Raw genomic sequence first — 16,444 nt, 5'->3', positions numbered from 1 at the left:
TCGGCATTGCTGCTCCCTAAGGTGAGCTTCTCCTCATAGGCAATTCCGCTCTTATCCGGTCACGTTTGTGTGCCCGAATTTCGCAAGGCAACCTCCATGGGACATGGAAAAGACTCGAGAAGAGAGCTCGCTCACGGGAGAGAGAAGCCAAGGAGACCACGAGAGTGCTGAGAGTGGGACAGCGCTGAATAGGCGGGAGAAGCCTGCGCGTATAAACGGAGATATATATCCAATTGCAACGAAGGAACGTGCCAAAGATCGAGAACAATGGCAGAAATGCTAGTAACGTGCACTTCGGGACCAACGCATCACCGGAAGACAACCGCCAAACATCGAAAGAGTCGCGATGCTCCGCAACCTACGTGCAAAGCGGTCGCACACCGGGTAAGGGAGTGAGAGCCCCAAACATAGCTGGGCGAGGCGCTCACTCCGCTCTTTAATATCTCGTTAATACCGCCAAGGAAATGGCACAAGCACACACACACAAGCATCCTCGGAAGAGGACAGTTCGAGTGACAGGTCAAATCCAAGAGTTCCGAAGACTACCTCCAGGAACAATCGGGAACAAGACCGATTACAAGTCGTCGAGTCTGTTACTGGGCGAACACGAGATGCGCACAGGAAATCGATCAGCCCTCACAATGGCCCAAGGCCAGAGATCGGACTGCTACGATTTACCCCAACAATCATCGTGCCACTCTTCGCAGAGAGGTGATAGACGCCAACGAGCCCGCGCATAGCAATCGAGGTGTAAAAAGGGCGTTGAAGGCAGGAAGCCTGGACGAAAGAGGCTACGAGGTCACCTCGAAGCGGTCTAAGAATCGGGCGCACTTGGGGCGACTACCAGTGCCAACCCCTTATCCCGCGGTGCGTCCGACACACAGAAATTTCCAAGGCGGCCAAGGAGCCTCCCCGCATAGCAATCGGGGTGTGAGGTTACGGATGCAGCATTGATAGCAATCGAGGTGTGAGGCGAAGGATGCAGAAGTGAGAGCCGAGGGATGTAGCAGAGATAGCAATCGGGGTGTGTGATGCAGAAGAGATAGCAATCGAGGTGTGCGGTGGGAAGGGCCCAGCAGCCAGAATGCATGAAGCGACGGATGAAGCAGTGATGACAACCGGGCTGTGAGGAGAGGAGGGATGCAGCCAAGAAAGCAATCAGGGCTCGAGGCAAGGGATGCATCAAGGATAGCAATCATGTTGTGAGGCGAGATTCCAAAGGCTAAACGTGAGAGGCTGCAGGGTCGACTCAGAGAGGTCTATGCATGTGAGAGGCTGAAAGCAAGGTCGACTCGGAGCGGTCTATGCATCGGGCGCGCTTGGGGCGACTACCAGTGCCAACCCCTTATCCCGCGACGCGTCCGACAAAGAGAACGTTCCAAGGCGGCAGAGGAGGTTACCAGCCGAAGGATGCAGTAGCAATAACAGGTATAGTTCCGCGGCGGCCGAGAAGACTCACCGCATAGGAATCGGGATGCGAGGCGAGGGATGCGGCGGGAAGGCCCCGACGGCTAAACGGAAGAGGCTGCAGGGCCGCCTCGGAATGGTCCAAGCATCGGATGCGATTGGGACGACTACCAGTGCCAACCCCTTATCCCGCGATGCGTCCGATACACAGATAGTTCCAAGGCGGCCGAGGAGCCTCACCGCATATCAATCGGGGTGCGAGGCGAGGGATGGGGCGGGAAGGCCCCAACGGCTAGACGGAAGAGGCTTCAGGGCCACCTCGGAATGGTCCAAGCATCGGACGCGCTTGGGGCGACTGCCAGTGCCAACCCCTTATCCCGCGATGCGTCCGATACACAGATGGTTCCAAGGCGGCCGAGGAGCCTCACCGCATAGCAATCGGGGGTGCGAGGCGAGGGATGGGGCGGGAAGGCCCCAACGGCTAGACGGAAGAGGCTTCAGGGCCGCCTAGGAATGGTCCAAGCATCGGACACGCTTGGGGCGACTACCAGTGACAGCCCCCTATCCCGCGATGCGTCCGATACGAAGATGGTTCCAAGGCGGCCGAGGAGCCTCACCGCATAGCAATCGGGGTGCGAGGTGGGGGATGCGGCGAGATGGCCCCAACGGCTAGACGGAAGAGGCCACAGGGCCGCGTCGGAATAGTCCAAGCATCGGACGCGCTTGGGGCGACTACCAGTGACAACCCCTTATCCCGCGATGCGTCCGATACGAAGATAGTTCCAAGGCGGCCGAGGAGCCTCACCGCATAGCAATCGGGGTGCGAGGTGGGGGATGCGGCGAGATGGCCCCAACGGCTAGACGGAAGAGGCTGCAGGGCCGCCTCGGAATAGTCCAAGCATCGGACGCGCTTGGGGCCACTACCAGTGACAACCCCTTATCCCGCAATGCGTCCGATACGAAGATAGTTCCAAGGCGGCCGAAGAGCCTCACCGCATAGCAATCGGGGTGCGAGGTGGGGGATGCGGCGAGATGGCCCCAACGGCTAGACGGAAGAGGCCACAGGGCCGCCTCGGAATAGTCCAAGCATCGGACGCGCTTGGGGCGACTACCAGTGACAACCCCTTATCCCGCGATGCGTCCGATACGAAGATAGTTCCCAGGCGGCCGAGGAGCCTCACCGCATAGCAATCGGGGTGCGAGGCGAGGGATGCGGCGAGATGGCCCCAAAGGCTAGACGGAAGAGGCTGCAGGGCTGCCTCGGAATAGTCCAAGCATCGGACGCGCTTGGGGCGACTACCACTGCCAACCCCTTATCCCGCGATGCGTCCGATACACAGATAGTTCCGAGGCGGCCGAGGAGGTGGGGGATGCAGCGAGATGGCCCCAACGGCTAGACGGAAGAGGCTGCAGGGCCGCCTCGGAATAGTCCAAGCATCGGACGCGCTTGGGGCGACTACCAGTGACAACCCCTTATCCCGCGATGCGTCCGATACACAGATAGTTCCGAGGCGGCCAAGGAGCCTCACCGCATAGCAATCGTGGTGCGAGGTGGGGGATGCGGCGAGATGGCCCCAACGGCTAGACGGAAGAGGCTGCAGGGCCGCCTCGGAATGGTCCAAGCATCGGATGCGCTTGGGGCGACTACCACTGCCAACCCCTTATCCCGCGATGCGTCCGATACACAGATAGTTCCAAGGCGGCCGAGGAGCCTCACAGCATAGCAATCAGGGTGCGAGGCGAGGGATGCGGCGAGAAAGCCCCAACGGCTAGAGGGAAGAGGCTTCAGGTCCGCCTCGGAATGGTCCAAGCATCGGACGCGCTTGGGGCGACTACCAGTGACAACCCCTTATCCCGCGACGCGTCCGATACACAGATAGTTCCAAGGCGGCCGAGGAGCCTCACCGCATAGCAATCGGGGTGCGAGGCGAGGGATGCGGCGAGAAGGACCCAACGGCTACACGGAAGAGGCTTCGGGGCCGCCTCGGAATGGTCCAAGCATCGGACGCGCTTGGGGCGACTACCAGTGACAACCCCTTATCCCGCGACGCGTCCGATACACAGATAGTTCCAAGGCGGCCGAGGAGCCTCACCGCATAGCAATCGGGGTGCGAGGCGAGGGATGCGGCGAGAAGGACCCAACGGCTACACGGAAGAGGCTTCGGGGCCGCCTCGGAATGGTCCAAGCATCGGACGCGCTTGGGGCGACTACCAGTGACAACCCCTTATCCCGCGACGCGTCCGATACACAGATAGTTCCAAGGCGGCCGAGGAGCCTCACCGCATAGCAATCGGGGTGCGAGGCGAGGGATGCGGCGAGAAGGACCCAACGGCTAGACGGAAGAGGCTTCGGGTCCGCCTCGGAATGGTCCAAGCATCGGACGCGCTTGGGGCGACTACCAGTGACAACCCCTTATCCCGCGACGCGTCCGATACACAGATAGTTCCAAGGCGGCCGAGGAGCCTCACCGCATAGCAATCGGGGTGCGAGGCGAGGGATGCGGCGAGAAGGACCCAACGGCTAGACGGAAGAGGCTTCGGGTCCGCCTCGGAATGGTCCAAGCATCGGACGCGCTTGGGGCGACTACCAGTGACAACCCCTTATCCCGCGACGCGTCCGATACACAGATAGTTCCAAGGCGGCCGAGGAGCCTCACCGCATAGCAATCGGGGTGCGAGGCGAGGGATGCGGCGAGAAGGACCCAACGGCTAGACGGAAGAGGCTTCGGGTCCGCCTCGGAATGGTCCAAGCATCGGACGCGCTTGGGGCGACTACCAGTGACAACCCCTTATCCCGCGACGCGTCCGATACACAGATAGTTCCGAGGCGGCCGAGGAGCCTCACCGCATAGCAATCGGGGTGCGAGGCGAAGGATGCGGCGAGAAGGACCCAACGGCTAGACGGAAGAGGCTTCGGGTCCGCCTCGGAATGGTCCAAGCATCGGACGCGCTTGGGGCGACTACCAGTGACAACCCCTTATCCCGCGACGCGTCCGATACACAGATAGTTCCAAGGCGGCCGAGGAGCCTCACCGCATAGCAATCGGGGTGCGAGGCGAGGGATGCGGCGAGAAGGACCCAACGGCTAGACGGAAGAGGCTTCAGGGCCGCCTCGGAATGGTCCAAGCATCGAACGCGCTTGGGGCGACTACCAGTGACAACCCCTTATCCCGCGACGCGTCCGATACACAGATAGTTCCGAGGCGGCCGAGGAGCCTCACCGCATAGCAATCGGGGTGCGAGGCGAGGGATGCGGCGAGAAGGACCCAACGGCTAGACGGAAGAGGCTTCAGGGCCGCCTCGGAATGGTCCAAGCATCGGACGCGCTTGGGGCGACTACCAGTGACAACCCCTTATCCCGCGACGCGTCCGATACACAGATAGTTCCGAGGCGGCCGAGGAGCCTCACCGCATAGCAATCGGGGTGCGAGGCGAGGGATGCGGCGAGAAGGACCCAACGGCTAGACGGAAGAGGCTTCAGGGCCGCCTCGGAATGGTCCAAGCATCGGACGCGCTTGGGGCGACTACCAATGACAACCCCTTATCCCGCGACGCGTCCGATACACAGATAGTTCCGAGGCGGCCGAGGAGCCTCACCGCATAGCAATCGGGGTGCGAGGCGAGGGATGCGGCGAGAAGGACCCAACGGCTAGACGGAAGAGGCTTCAGGGCCGCCTCGGAATGGTCCAAGCATCGGACGCGCTTGGGGCGACTACCAGTGACAACCCCTTATCCCGCGACGCGTCCGATACACAGATAGTTCCGAGGCGGCCGAGGAGCCTCACCGCATAGCAATCGGGGTGCGAGGCGAGGGATGCGGTGAGAAGGACCCAACGGCTAGACGGAAGAGGCTTCAGGGCCGCCTCGGAATGGTCCAAGCATCGGACGCGCTTGGGGCGACTACCGTTGCCAACCCCTTATCCCGCGATGCGTCTGATACACAGATAGTTCCGAGGCGGCCGAGGAGCCTCACCGCATAGCAATCGGGTTGCGAGGCAGATTATTGGGAAGGGAACCCCCTGGGATGCGGCTCAAGCAGTGCCCAAAGGGACTGGAATGCGGAATCACATCGAGAGACCCAAATGCTATACGAGGGCTCAAATCGAATTATCGATTTGGCCACGACATGGACGCATCGGAACGACTACCTTTGCCGAACCACTCGCAATTGCATCCATACCGAAACCAATAGACATTTCCGTTAGAGCCCTCGCATAGCATTCGGGAATCTCGCATGCCCCTCTAAATCGACCAATGCTGGCGCTCAATGAAAATCCGAGCGCTACCACCGTTCGAGCGCCAGCATTGGTCGAGTTAGAGGGGCACGGGGGAGAATGCTCCAGTCAACACCTCCCCTATATAAGTTATTTGTCCGATTCTCGCACAACCGTAGTCTGCCTCGTCGAATCAAACAACGGTCCCAGATTCCGACTTCCGTTCCGTAGAGACCCAAAAGCTAGATGGAGGCTCGCAAGAAAGAGAGTCGGCGCATAGCAATCGGGTTTCTCGAACGTTTAGGGACCGAGCTCACTTGCGGATAGGGCAAAATCCGCCAAGCAACCCAAAAGCTAGACGGGGGCTCGAATCGAATCGCCTAGGCGGCCACAACAACGACGTGTTGGATCGACTACCAGTGCCAAACCATTCAGCAAGACTAGTCTGTGTCGAGGCCGGATAGAGATTCTCAGAGAGCGCCCGCATAGCATTTAGGAGACCTGCCGCGTCCCTCACACTCGACAAATGGTGGTGCACGTTTATAAATCCGAGCGATCCCAACCCTTTCAAGCACCAACATCGGTCGAGATAGAGGGGCACGGAGGGGGCTGCGTGAGACAACACAGTCCCCTATATAAGTTATTTGTCCGATTCTCACACATCCGAAGAATGGTCATCAAATCGGACAACAGCCCAAACTTCCGACTTCCGTCCCAGAAAGCCCAAGAGCTATCTAAAACGTTCATGGCCGGAACTCGATCGCGGCTATACCAGTCCGCCAAGCAACCCAAAAGCTAGACTGGAGCTCTAGTCGAATCACCTCTGTGGCCATTGCAAGGACGTGTTGGAGCGACTACCATTGCCGAACCATTCCGCAGGTCGAGTCCATACCAAGGCCGCATAGAGATTCACGATGAGCTCCTGCATAGCAATCAGGAGACTTGCCGTGTCCATCACAATCGATAAATCCTGGTGCAAGATTTTTGCATCCGAGCGCTCCAACCAGTCGAGCACCAGCATCAATCGACATAAACGGGCACGGGGGGAGGATGCTCGAGAACACTACCTCCCCTATATAAGTTATTTGTCCGATTCTCAAGCAGCCGAAGTCTGGTCATCGAATCGGGTCAAAGACCACAACTTCCGACTTTACCCACAATGCAAGTCATCGAATCGAACATCGGCCCCCGAGTCGGACTCCATGCGTATGTCAGGTCATCGGACCCAAATTCCGCCTTCCTGCGCATGGCGGGCCATCAATATCAACTCGGTCATCGGACCCAAACTCCGCCTTTTTGCGTATGGCACGCCTTCAAATCGGTCATCGGACCCAAATTCCGCCTTCCTGTGCATGGCGGGCCATCAACATCAACTCGGTCATCGGACCCAAATTCCGCCTTTCTGCGCATGGCACGCCATCAACTCGGTCATCGGACCCAAATTCCGCCTTCCTGCGCATGGCAGGTCATCGGACACAAATTCAGACCTCGCCAATATGCCTACGTATCGAATCGGTCATCGGACCCAACTTCCGACTTCATCCATACTGTAGGGTCTTTGAGGTTGGCGCGGTGCGCTCAACCCAGGGAGTCGACCCATCGAAGCATACACCTCCCCTATATAAGCTATTTGTCCGATTCCCACACCTGTGTAGTTTGCACCTCTGACCAGGACATCGACCCCAACTTCCGAACTCGACTGCAACGACGGCACCAGCGCCTTGGTGCGCACCTTGCGACGCACAGTCCCAACATTCGCCTTCCTGCACATGGCAGGTCATCGGACCCAAATTCCGACCTCGCGAGTATGCCTACATATCGAATCGGTCATCGGACCCAACTTCCGACTTCATCCATACCGTAGGGTCTTTGAGGTTGGCGCGGTGCGCTCAACCCGGGGAGTCGACCCAACGAAGCATACACCTCCCCTATATAAGCTATTTGTCCGATTCCCACACCTGTGTAGTTTGCACCTCCGATCAAGACATCGACCCCAACTTCCGAACTCGCCTCCAACGACCGAACCAGCGCCTTGGTGCGCACCTTGCAACGCACAGTGCCAACATTCGCCTTCCTGCACGTGGCAGGTCATCGGACCCAAATTCCGACCTCGCGAGTATGCCTACATATCGAATCGGTCATCGGACCCAACTTCCGACTTCATCCATACCGTAGGGTCTTTGAGGTTGGCGCGGTGCGCTCAACCCGGGGAGTCGACCCAACGAAGCATACACCTCCCCTATATAAGCTATTTGTCCGATTCCCACACCTGTGTAGCTTGCACCTCCGATCAGGACATCGACCCCAACTTCCGAACTCGACTAAAAAGACCGCACCAGCGCCTTGGTGTGCACCTTGCAACGCACAGTGTCAACATTCGCCTTCCTGCACATGGCAGGTCATCGGACCCAAATTCCGACCTCATGAGCATACCTACTAATCGAATTGGTCATCGGACCCAACTTCCGACTTCATCCATACCGTAGGGTCTTTGAGGTTGGCGCGGTGCGCTCAACCTGGGGAGTCGACCCATCGAAGCATACACCTCCCCTATATAAGCTATTTGTCCGATTCCGACACCTGTGTAGTTTGCACCTCCGCTCAGGACATCGACCCCAACTTCCGAACTCGCCTGCAACGACCGAACCAGCGCCTTGGTGCGCACCAAAAGTGCGCACTTTTGGAGGGCACTTTTGTGCGCTCCAAAGGTGCGCACTTTTGGAGGGCACTTTTCTGCGCTCCAAAGGTGCGCACTTTTGGAGGGCACTTTTTGGAGGGCACTTTTCTGCGCTCCAAAGGTGCGCACTTTTGGAGGGCACTTTTTGGAGGGCACTTTTCTGCGCTCCAAAGGTGCGCACTTTTGGAGGGCACTTTTTGGAGGGCACTTTTCTGCGCTCCAAAGGTGCGCACTTTTGGAGGGCACTTTTTGGAGGGCACTTTTCTGCGCTCCAAAGGTGCGCACTTTTGGAGGGCACTTTTTGGAGGGCACTTTTCTGCGCTCCAAAGGTGCGCACTTTTGGAGGGCACTTTTCTGCGCTCCAAAGGTGCGCACTTTTGGAGGGCACTTTTTGGAGGGCACTTTTCTGCGCTCCAAAGGTGCGCACTTTTGGAGGGCACTTTTTGGAGGGCACTTTTCTGCGCTCCAAAGGTGCGCACTTTTGGAGGGCACTTTTTGGAGGGCACTTTTCTGCGCTCCAAAGGTGCGCACTTTTGGAGGGCACTTTTGTGCACTCCAAAGGTGCGCACTTTTGGAGGGCACTTTTCCTGTGCTCCAAAGGTGCACACCTAGGTGAGCACCTTCGACCACACCTTGTAGCACACCAAACTCTGACTTTCGACTTCATCCGCAATGCAGGGTCTTTGAGGTTGGCGCAATGCGCACAACCAGGGGAGTCGACCCATCAAACCCAACACCTCCCCTATATAAGCTATTTGTCTGATTCTCATACATGCGTAGCCTGCAGGAGCAATTAGGACATCGACCCCAACTTTCGGCTTCTAAACGAAAACAAGGTCTTTGAGGTTGGTGTAATGCGAACAACTAGGGGAGTCAACCCATCAAACCCAACACCTCCCCTATATAAGCTATTTGTCTGATTCTCATACATGTGTAGTCTACAGGAGCAATTAGGACATCGACCCCAACTTTTGACTTCTTAACGAAAACAAGGTCTTTGAGGTTGACGTAATGCGCACAACCAGGGGAGTCGACCCATCAAACCCAACACCTCCCCTATATAAGCTATTTGTCCGATTCTCATACATGTGTAGCCTGCAGGAGCCATTAGGACATTGACCCCAACTTTTGACTTCTTAACGAAAACAAGGTCTTTGAGGTTGGCGTAATGCGCACAACCAAGGGAGTTGACCCATCAAACCCAACACCTCCCCTATATAAGCTATTTGTCTGATTCTCATACATGTGTAGCCTGCAACAACGATTAGGACATCCACCCCAACTTCTGAATTCGTCTGCGTTGACCGCACCAAAGGTGCACGCCTTGGTGCTCACCAAAATCCGACTTCCGACTTCTTCTGCTATGCGGGGTCTTTGAGGTTGGCGCAGTGCGCACAACCAGGGGAGTCAACCCACCGAATGCAACACCTCCCCTATATAAGCTATTTGTCTGATTCTCATACATGCGTAGACTGCAGCAATGATTAGGACATCCACCCCAACTTTTGACTTCTTAAACAAGACAGGGTCTTTGAAGTTGGTGCAGTGCACACAACCAGGGGAGTCGACCCATCAAACGCAACACCTCCCCTATATAAAGCTATTTGTCCGATTCTCATACGTGTAGTCTGCAGCAGCGATTAGGACATCGACCCCAACTTCCGAATTCGTTTGCATTGACCGCACCAAAGGTGCACGCCTTGGTGTGCACCCTGGAGTGCACTTTGGTGCTCACCTCGGTGCACACTTTGGTGTGCACCTCGGTGTGCACCAAAGGTGCGCACCTTGGAGCGCACCAAAGGTGTACACTTTGGAGCGCACCACATAGGGTCTTTGAGAGGTTGGCGCAGTGCGCACACCAAGGTGGGTGTTGAGGTGCGTGCCGAGGTGGGTGGGTGCTAGGGTGCGCTCCATGGTGGGTGCCAGGGTGGGTGCGTGCTAGGGTGGATTCCAAAGAGGGTCATAGGGTGGGTGCCAAGGTGGGTTGGTGATATAGTGGGTTCAAAGGTGGGTACTAGGGTGGGTTCCAAGGTGGGTCACAAGTTGGGTGCCAGGATGCGTGGGTGTTAGGTTGGGTGCCAAGGTGGGCTCCTGCGTGGGTGGGTGCTAGGGTGGGTTTCAAGGTGGACGCGAGGGCGGGTGCCAAGGTGGGTAACAAGTTGGGTGTTAGGATGGGTGAGTGCTAGAGTGGGTGCCAAGGTGGGTGGGTGCTAAGGTGGATGCCAAGGTGGTTCACAGGGTGGGTGGGTTCTAGGGTGAGTTCCAAGGTGGGTCACAGGTTCAGTGCTAGGGTGGGTGTCAAGGCGGGTGTCGAGGTGCCTGGGTGCTAGGGTGTGGATGCCAATGTGGGTCATAGGGTGGGTACTAGGGTGGGCTGCAATGTGGGTGCCAAGGTGGGTAACATGCTCGGTGGGTTCTAAATTGGGTGCCAGGGTGGGTGTGCACCCACCTTGCCCGAGGTGGGTGCCAAGGTGCCAGTGTGGGTGGGTGCTAAGGTGGATGCCAAGGTGGGTGAGAAGGTGGGTGATAGGTTGAGTGGTAGGATGGGTGGGTGCCAAGATGGGTCACAGGGTGGGTGCAAGGGTGGGTAGGTGCTAGGGTTGGTGTCAGGGTGGGTGGGTGCTAGGTTGGGTTCCAAGGTGGGTGCGAGGGTGAGTGTCAAGGTGGGTCACAGGTTAGGTGCTAGGATGGGTGAGTGCTAGGGTGCAAAGGTGCCAGGGTGGGTGCTAGGATGGGTCGATGCTAGGGTGAGTGGCAAGGTGGGTCCACAAGTGTCAAGGTGGGTGCCGAGGTGGGTGCCAAGTCGGCGACTGCTATGGTGGATGCCAAGGTGGGTCACGGGGTGGGTGCCAAGTTGCTAGGTTGGGTTCCAAGGTGGGTGCCAACGTGGGTGCTAGGGTGCGTGGGTTAAAGGGTGTGTCACAACGTGGGTGCCAGGATGGGTGCGCACCCACACTGGCCAAGACGGGTGCGGGTGCAAGGTTGGGTTCCAAGCCCGGTCACAGGCTGGGTGCTAGGATGGGTGGGTGCCAAGGTGGGCACCAGGGTGGGTGCACCCACCCTGGCCAAGGTGGGTCACGGGGTGGGTCCTAGGGTGGGTAACGGGGTGGGTACTAAGGTGCGTGCCAAGGTGGGTCATAGGGTGGGTGCCAAGGTGGGCACCAGGGTGGGTGTGCACCAACCCTAGCCAGGGTAGGTCACGGGGTGGTTGTCGGGGTGGGCGTCAAGGAGCCAAGGTGGGTGGCAAGTAGCCAAGTTGCGTGCCAAGGTGGGTGTCGGGGTGGGTGCCAAGGATCTAAGGTGGGTGCCAAGGAACCAAGGTGGGTGTCTGGGTGGGTGCCGAGGTGGGAGCCAGGGTGGGTCCCAAGGTGAGTGCAAAGGTGGGTGCCAGGGTCAAGGTGAGTGCCAATGTGGGTTCCAAGGTGCCAGGGTCAGGGTGAGTGCCAATGTGGGTTCAAAGGTGCTAAGTTGGGTGCGAGGTTGGGTGCGAGGGTGGGTGGGTGCCAAGGTGTGCTAGGTGGAAGCCCGGGTGGGTCGGCATCCCATGGGTGTCGAGTTGGGTGCCTGATGGGTGCTTCTTGTCAAGTTTTAGTCGTCGGGACTCATTTCGAGCCTTAGAGGTCGTTTCTTGTCCGGTTGCCCTGTCTTCGACCTGGGAACCCAATTTTGGTCCTCGGGTCCCATTTTTTTTTGTCTCGCATCCCACTTTTGGCCTGTGGCCTTTTCGGGGTCGATTCTCGTTTTGGGCATCAGAGCATGTTTCTTCTCCTAAAACCCAATATTTGTTTATTAAGTCTCGGAACACATTTTTGTTCTCGTGGACCCATCATGGGTCTTGGAACGCATTTGTGGTCCTTGGGTCCCATTTTGCATCCCGAAACTTGTGTTTTGGTGCTTGATCCCTATTTTGGGTGCCCACCTTGCACCAAGTGCGCACCCGGGGCAAACCGAGCGCCTTGGTGCACCGGGGCAAGATCGAGCGTGCACCCGAGGCGCCCCGAACATGCACCAAGGTGCACTCGGCCCACATGTGAGCGCAGGTCGTTGCGCCCGAGGTGGTGTGTGGGCACCGCGTTGCAGACGGGACACTGCACGCACACGACGCCCCCTCCAGGTGCACGCACGTAGGCCGGGCCGGGTGCACACCCGACGCCCTAGCAAGGTGCGCGCACCCGGGCAGGGCTCACACTTGGCGAACGGGGCGCACTTCGCGAGGGAGGGTGTGCACCTCGACGGGGGTGGGTGGCCGGGGTGGATTCGCACGTGGGTCGCGGTTTGCTAAGTACACACTGCGACAAGCTCATAACGGGTGCGATCATACCAGCATTAGTGCACCGGATCCCATCAGAACTCCGCAGTTAAGCGCGCTTGGGCCGGAGTAGTACTGGGATGGGTGACCTCCCGGGAAGTCCCGGTGTTGCACCCTTTTTTAGTTTTTCGCCGGGCGTCGCAATGCTATTTGAATAAACCTTTTGCCCGTTTGCGTTCTCGTCGGGGCCGGGCCGGGCCGGGGTGCGCTGCCCGCACTACCGCGCGCGCGGGGGGCGACACCGAGCGCGCACCCGAGGCACCCCGAGCACACAGGCCACGGTGCAACCCGGGCGTTGTGCGCGCACCCCGGTGCGCCCGAGGTGCTGCGCGCGCACCCAGGTGAAATCGGTGTGCACCTCGGCCAGTGCGCGCTCGGTCGAGTCGCGCACGTTGGCCAAGGTGCACGGTGATGTTTCTTACTCTAAGGTTCCGCACCAGACGCCCGGGACAGGTGAGCGAAGCTGGGCGGGGCCGGGTGCGCGGCCGGGGCAGGTGCACGCAGCTGGAGAGAGCTTTGGAGCACACTTCGGAGCGCACCAATGATGCGCTCCATTCAAAAGTTTCCTGAAAAGGCAAAAAAAGTTGAGATTATAGAATTTCCCACTTGAGAGATTGTAAAAAAAAAAAATTTAAAATGAAGGAAACGCGGGTGCCAAGGTGTGCGCAGCCCAGCCAAGGTGTGCGCACCAAGGCGCCCACCCTAGCGAAGGTGCACGCAAGGTGCGCACCCGAGGCAAACCGGACAATTAACCCAACTTTCGACTTCGCGCGCACCTTGGAGCGCACTTCGGAGCGCTCCTTGGTGCGCACCAATCTTGGGCACCTCGGAGTGCACCATGGCGCCCACCAAGGTGCGCACCCGGGGCAAACCGAGCTCCGACTTCGTGCGCACCTTGGAGCGCACGAAAGGTGCGCACCATGGCGCCCACCAAGGTGCGCAGCCCAGCCAAGGCGTGCGCATCAAGGTGCGCACCCTGGCGAAGGTGCGCACCCGGGGCAAACCGAGCTCCGACTTCGTGCGCACCTTGGAGCGCACAAAAGGTGCGCAACCCAGCCAAGGTGTGCGCACCCCGGTCAAACCGAGCTCCGAATCGTGCGCACCAGAGGTGCACGCCATCGTGCGCACCTTGGAGCACACTTCGGAGCCCTCCTTGGTGCGCGCCGATGTTGCGCACCTCGGAGCGCACCCGGGGAAAACAATGCAATTAACCCGACTTTCGACTTCGTGGGCACCTCGGAGCGCTCTCGGGTTCGCACCTCGGAGCACACCGAGGTGCGCACCTTTGATGCGCTGCCTTCACCAATTTCCAGAAAAGGCAAGAAAACATTGAGAAGGTGTGCGCACTGAGGTGCCCACCCTGGCGAAGGTGCACGCGAGGTGCGCACCCGGGGCAAACCGGGCTCCGACTTCGTGCACGCCGCACCTTGGAGCACACTTCGGAGCGCTCCTTGGTGCGCACCAGGGCGCGCAACCCAGCCGAGGTGCCCACCCCGGCGAAGGTGCACGCGAGGTGCGCACCCGGGGCAAACCGGGCTCCGACTTCGTGCACGCCATGGTGCCCACCGCGGCGAAGGTGCACGCGAGGTGCGCACCCGGGGCAAACCGGGCTCCGACTTCGTGCACGCCGCACCTTGGAGCACACTTCGGAGCGCTCCTTGGTGCGCACCATGGTGCCCACCAGGGCGCGCAACCCCGCCGAAGGTGCACGCGAGGTGCGCACCCGGGGCAAACCGGGCTCCGACTTCGTGCACGCCGCACCTTGGAGCACACTTCGGAGCGCTCCTTGGTGCGCACCATGGTGCCCACCAGGGCGCGCAACCCCGCCGAAGGTGCACGCGAGGTGCGCACCCGGGGCAAACCGGGCTCCGACTTCGTGCACGCCATGGTGCGCACCGCGGCGAAGGTGCGCACCCGGGGCAAACCGGGCTCCGACTTCGTGCACGCCGCACCTTGGAGCACACTTCGGAGCGCTCCTTGGTGCGCACCAGGGCGCGCAACCCAGCCGAGGTGCCCACCCCGGCGAAGGTGCACGCGAGGTGCGTACCCGGGGCAAACCGGGCTCCGACTTCGTGCACGCCGCACCTTGGAGCACACTTCGGAGCGCTCCTTGGTGCGCACCATGGTGCCCACCAGGCCGCGCAACCCAGCCAAGGTGTGCGCACCAAGGTGCACGCGAGGTGCGCACCCGGGGCAAACCGGGGTCCGACTTCGTGCACGCCGCACCTTGGAGCACACATCGGGGCGCTCCCGGGTTCGCACCGGCGTTGCGCACCGTGGTGGGCACCTCGGAGCACACCAAGGTGGGCAGCGAGGTGCGCACCTTTGATGCGATGCCTTCACTAATTTCCATAAAAGGCAAAAAAAAAACGAGATTTTAAAATTTCCGTTTTGAAAGATAGTGAGAAAAAGGGAATGCTGGTGCCATCTTGAGCCCGCCCTGGTGCGCAGCCCAGCCAAGGTGTGCGCACCAAGGTGCCCACCCTGGCGAAGGTGCGCGCCCGGGCAATTAACCCAACTTCCAACTTCGCGCGCGCCAGGGTGGGAGCGCACCCAACAACCGGGCCTGGGAAGAGCCAATGCGAGAAACCCCACCAAACGCTCTGACAAAAAAAGAGGGGGCGCTCCAGTAACCCCGCTTCGGAGCGCACCCTGGGCAAACCCAGCCAAGGTGCCCACCCCGGCCAAGGTGCAGGCGAGGTGCGCACCCGGGGCAAACCGGGCTCCGACAACGTGCACGCCGCACCTTGGAGCACACTTCGTAGCGCTCCCGGGTGCGCACCTCAGAGCACACCAAGGTGGGCAGCGAGGTGCGCACCTTTGATGCGCTGCCTTCACTAATTTCCAGAAAAGGCAAAAAAAAAAGGAGATTTTAAAATTTCCGTTTTGAAAGATAGTGAAAAAAACGGAACGCGCGTGCCATCTTGAGCCCGCCCTGGTGCGCAGCCCAGGTAAGGTGCCCACCCTGGCAAAGGTGCGCACCCGGGCAATTAACCCTACTTCCGACTTCGTGCGCGCCAGGGTGGCAACCGGGCCTCGGAAGAGCCAATGCGAGAAACCCCACCAAACGCTCCGACAAAAAAAGAGGCGGCGCTCCAATAACCCCGCTTCGGAGCGCAGCCGGGGCAAACCCAGCCAAGGTGCCCACCCCGACGAAGGTGCACGCGAGGTGCGCACCCGGGGCAAACCGGGCTCCGACAACGTGCACGCAGCACCTTGGAGCACACTTCGAAGCACTCCCGGGTGCCCACCGGCGTTGCGCACCGTGGTGGGCAGCGAGGTGCGCACCTTTGATGCGCTGCCTTCACTAATTTCCAGAAAAAGGCAAAAAAAAATGAGATTTTAAAATTTCCGTTTTGAAAGATAGTGAAAAAAAAGGAACGCGGGTGCCATCTTGAGCCCGCCCTGGTGCGCAGCCCAGGCAAGGCATGCGCACCAAGGTGCCCACCCGAGGTGCACACCCGGGGCAAACCGGGCTCCGACTTCGTGCAGGCCGCACCTTGGAGCACACTTCGGAGCGCTCCTTGGTGCGCACCATGGTGCCCACCAGGGCGCGCAACCCAGCCAAGGTCTGCACACCAAGGTGCCCACCCCGGCGAAGGTGCACGCGAGGTGCGCACCCGGGGCAAACCGGGCTCCGACTTCGTGCACGCCATGGTGCCCACCGCGGCGAAGGTGCACGCGAGGTGCGCACCCGGGGCAAACCGGGCTCCGACTTCGTGCACGCCGCACCTTGGAGCACACTTCGGAGCGCTCCTTGGTGCGCACCATGGTGCCCACCAGGGCGCGCAACCCAGCCAAGGTGTGCGCACCAAGGTGCACGCGAGGTGCGCACCC

General features: G+C 59.7%; 1 non-coding gene across 1 annotated transcript; it reads left to right on the top strand.

The window, feature by feature from the left end:
- The first annotated feature begins 12,605 nt into the window (after positions 1 to 12,605).
- LOC131860552 (5S ribosomal RNA) lies at positions 12,606 to 12,724 on the top strand. The gene has a single exon (XR_009359646.1). It is a non-coding gene; the product is annotated as a 5S ribosomal RNA (ribosomal RNA).
- Positions 12,725 to 16,444: the final 3,720 nt, after the last annotated feature.

The sequence above is a fragment of the Cryptomeria japonica genome, unplaced genomic scaffold (assembly GCF_030272615.1).
Source record: "Cryptomeria japonica unplaced genomic scaffold, Sugi_1.0 HiC_scaffold_15, whole genome shotgun sequence".
Lineage (NCBI taxonomy): Eukaryota > Viridiplantae > Streptophyta > Pinopsida > Cupressales > Cupressaceae > Cryptomeria > Cryptomeria japonica.
This window is presented reverse-complemented; position numbering and strand designations above follow the sequence as displayed.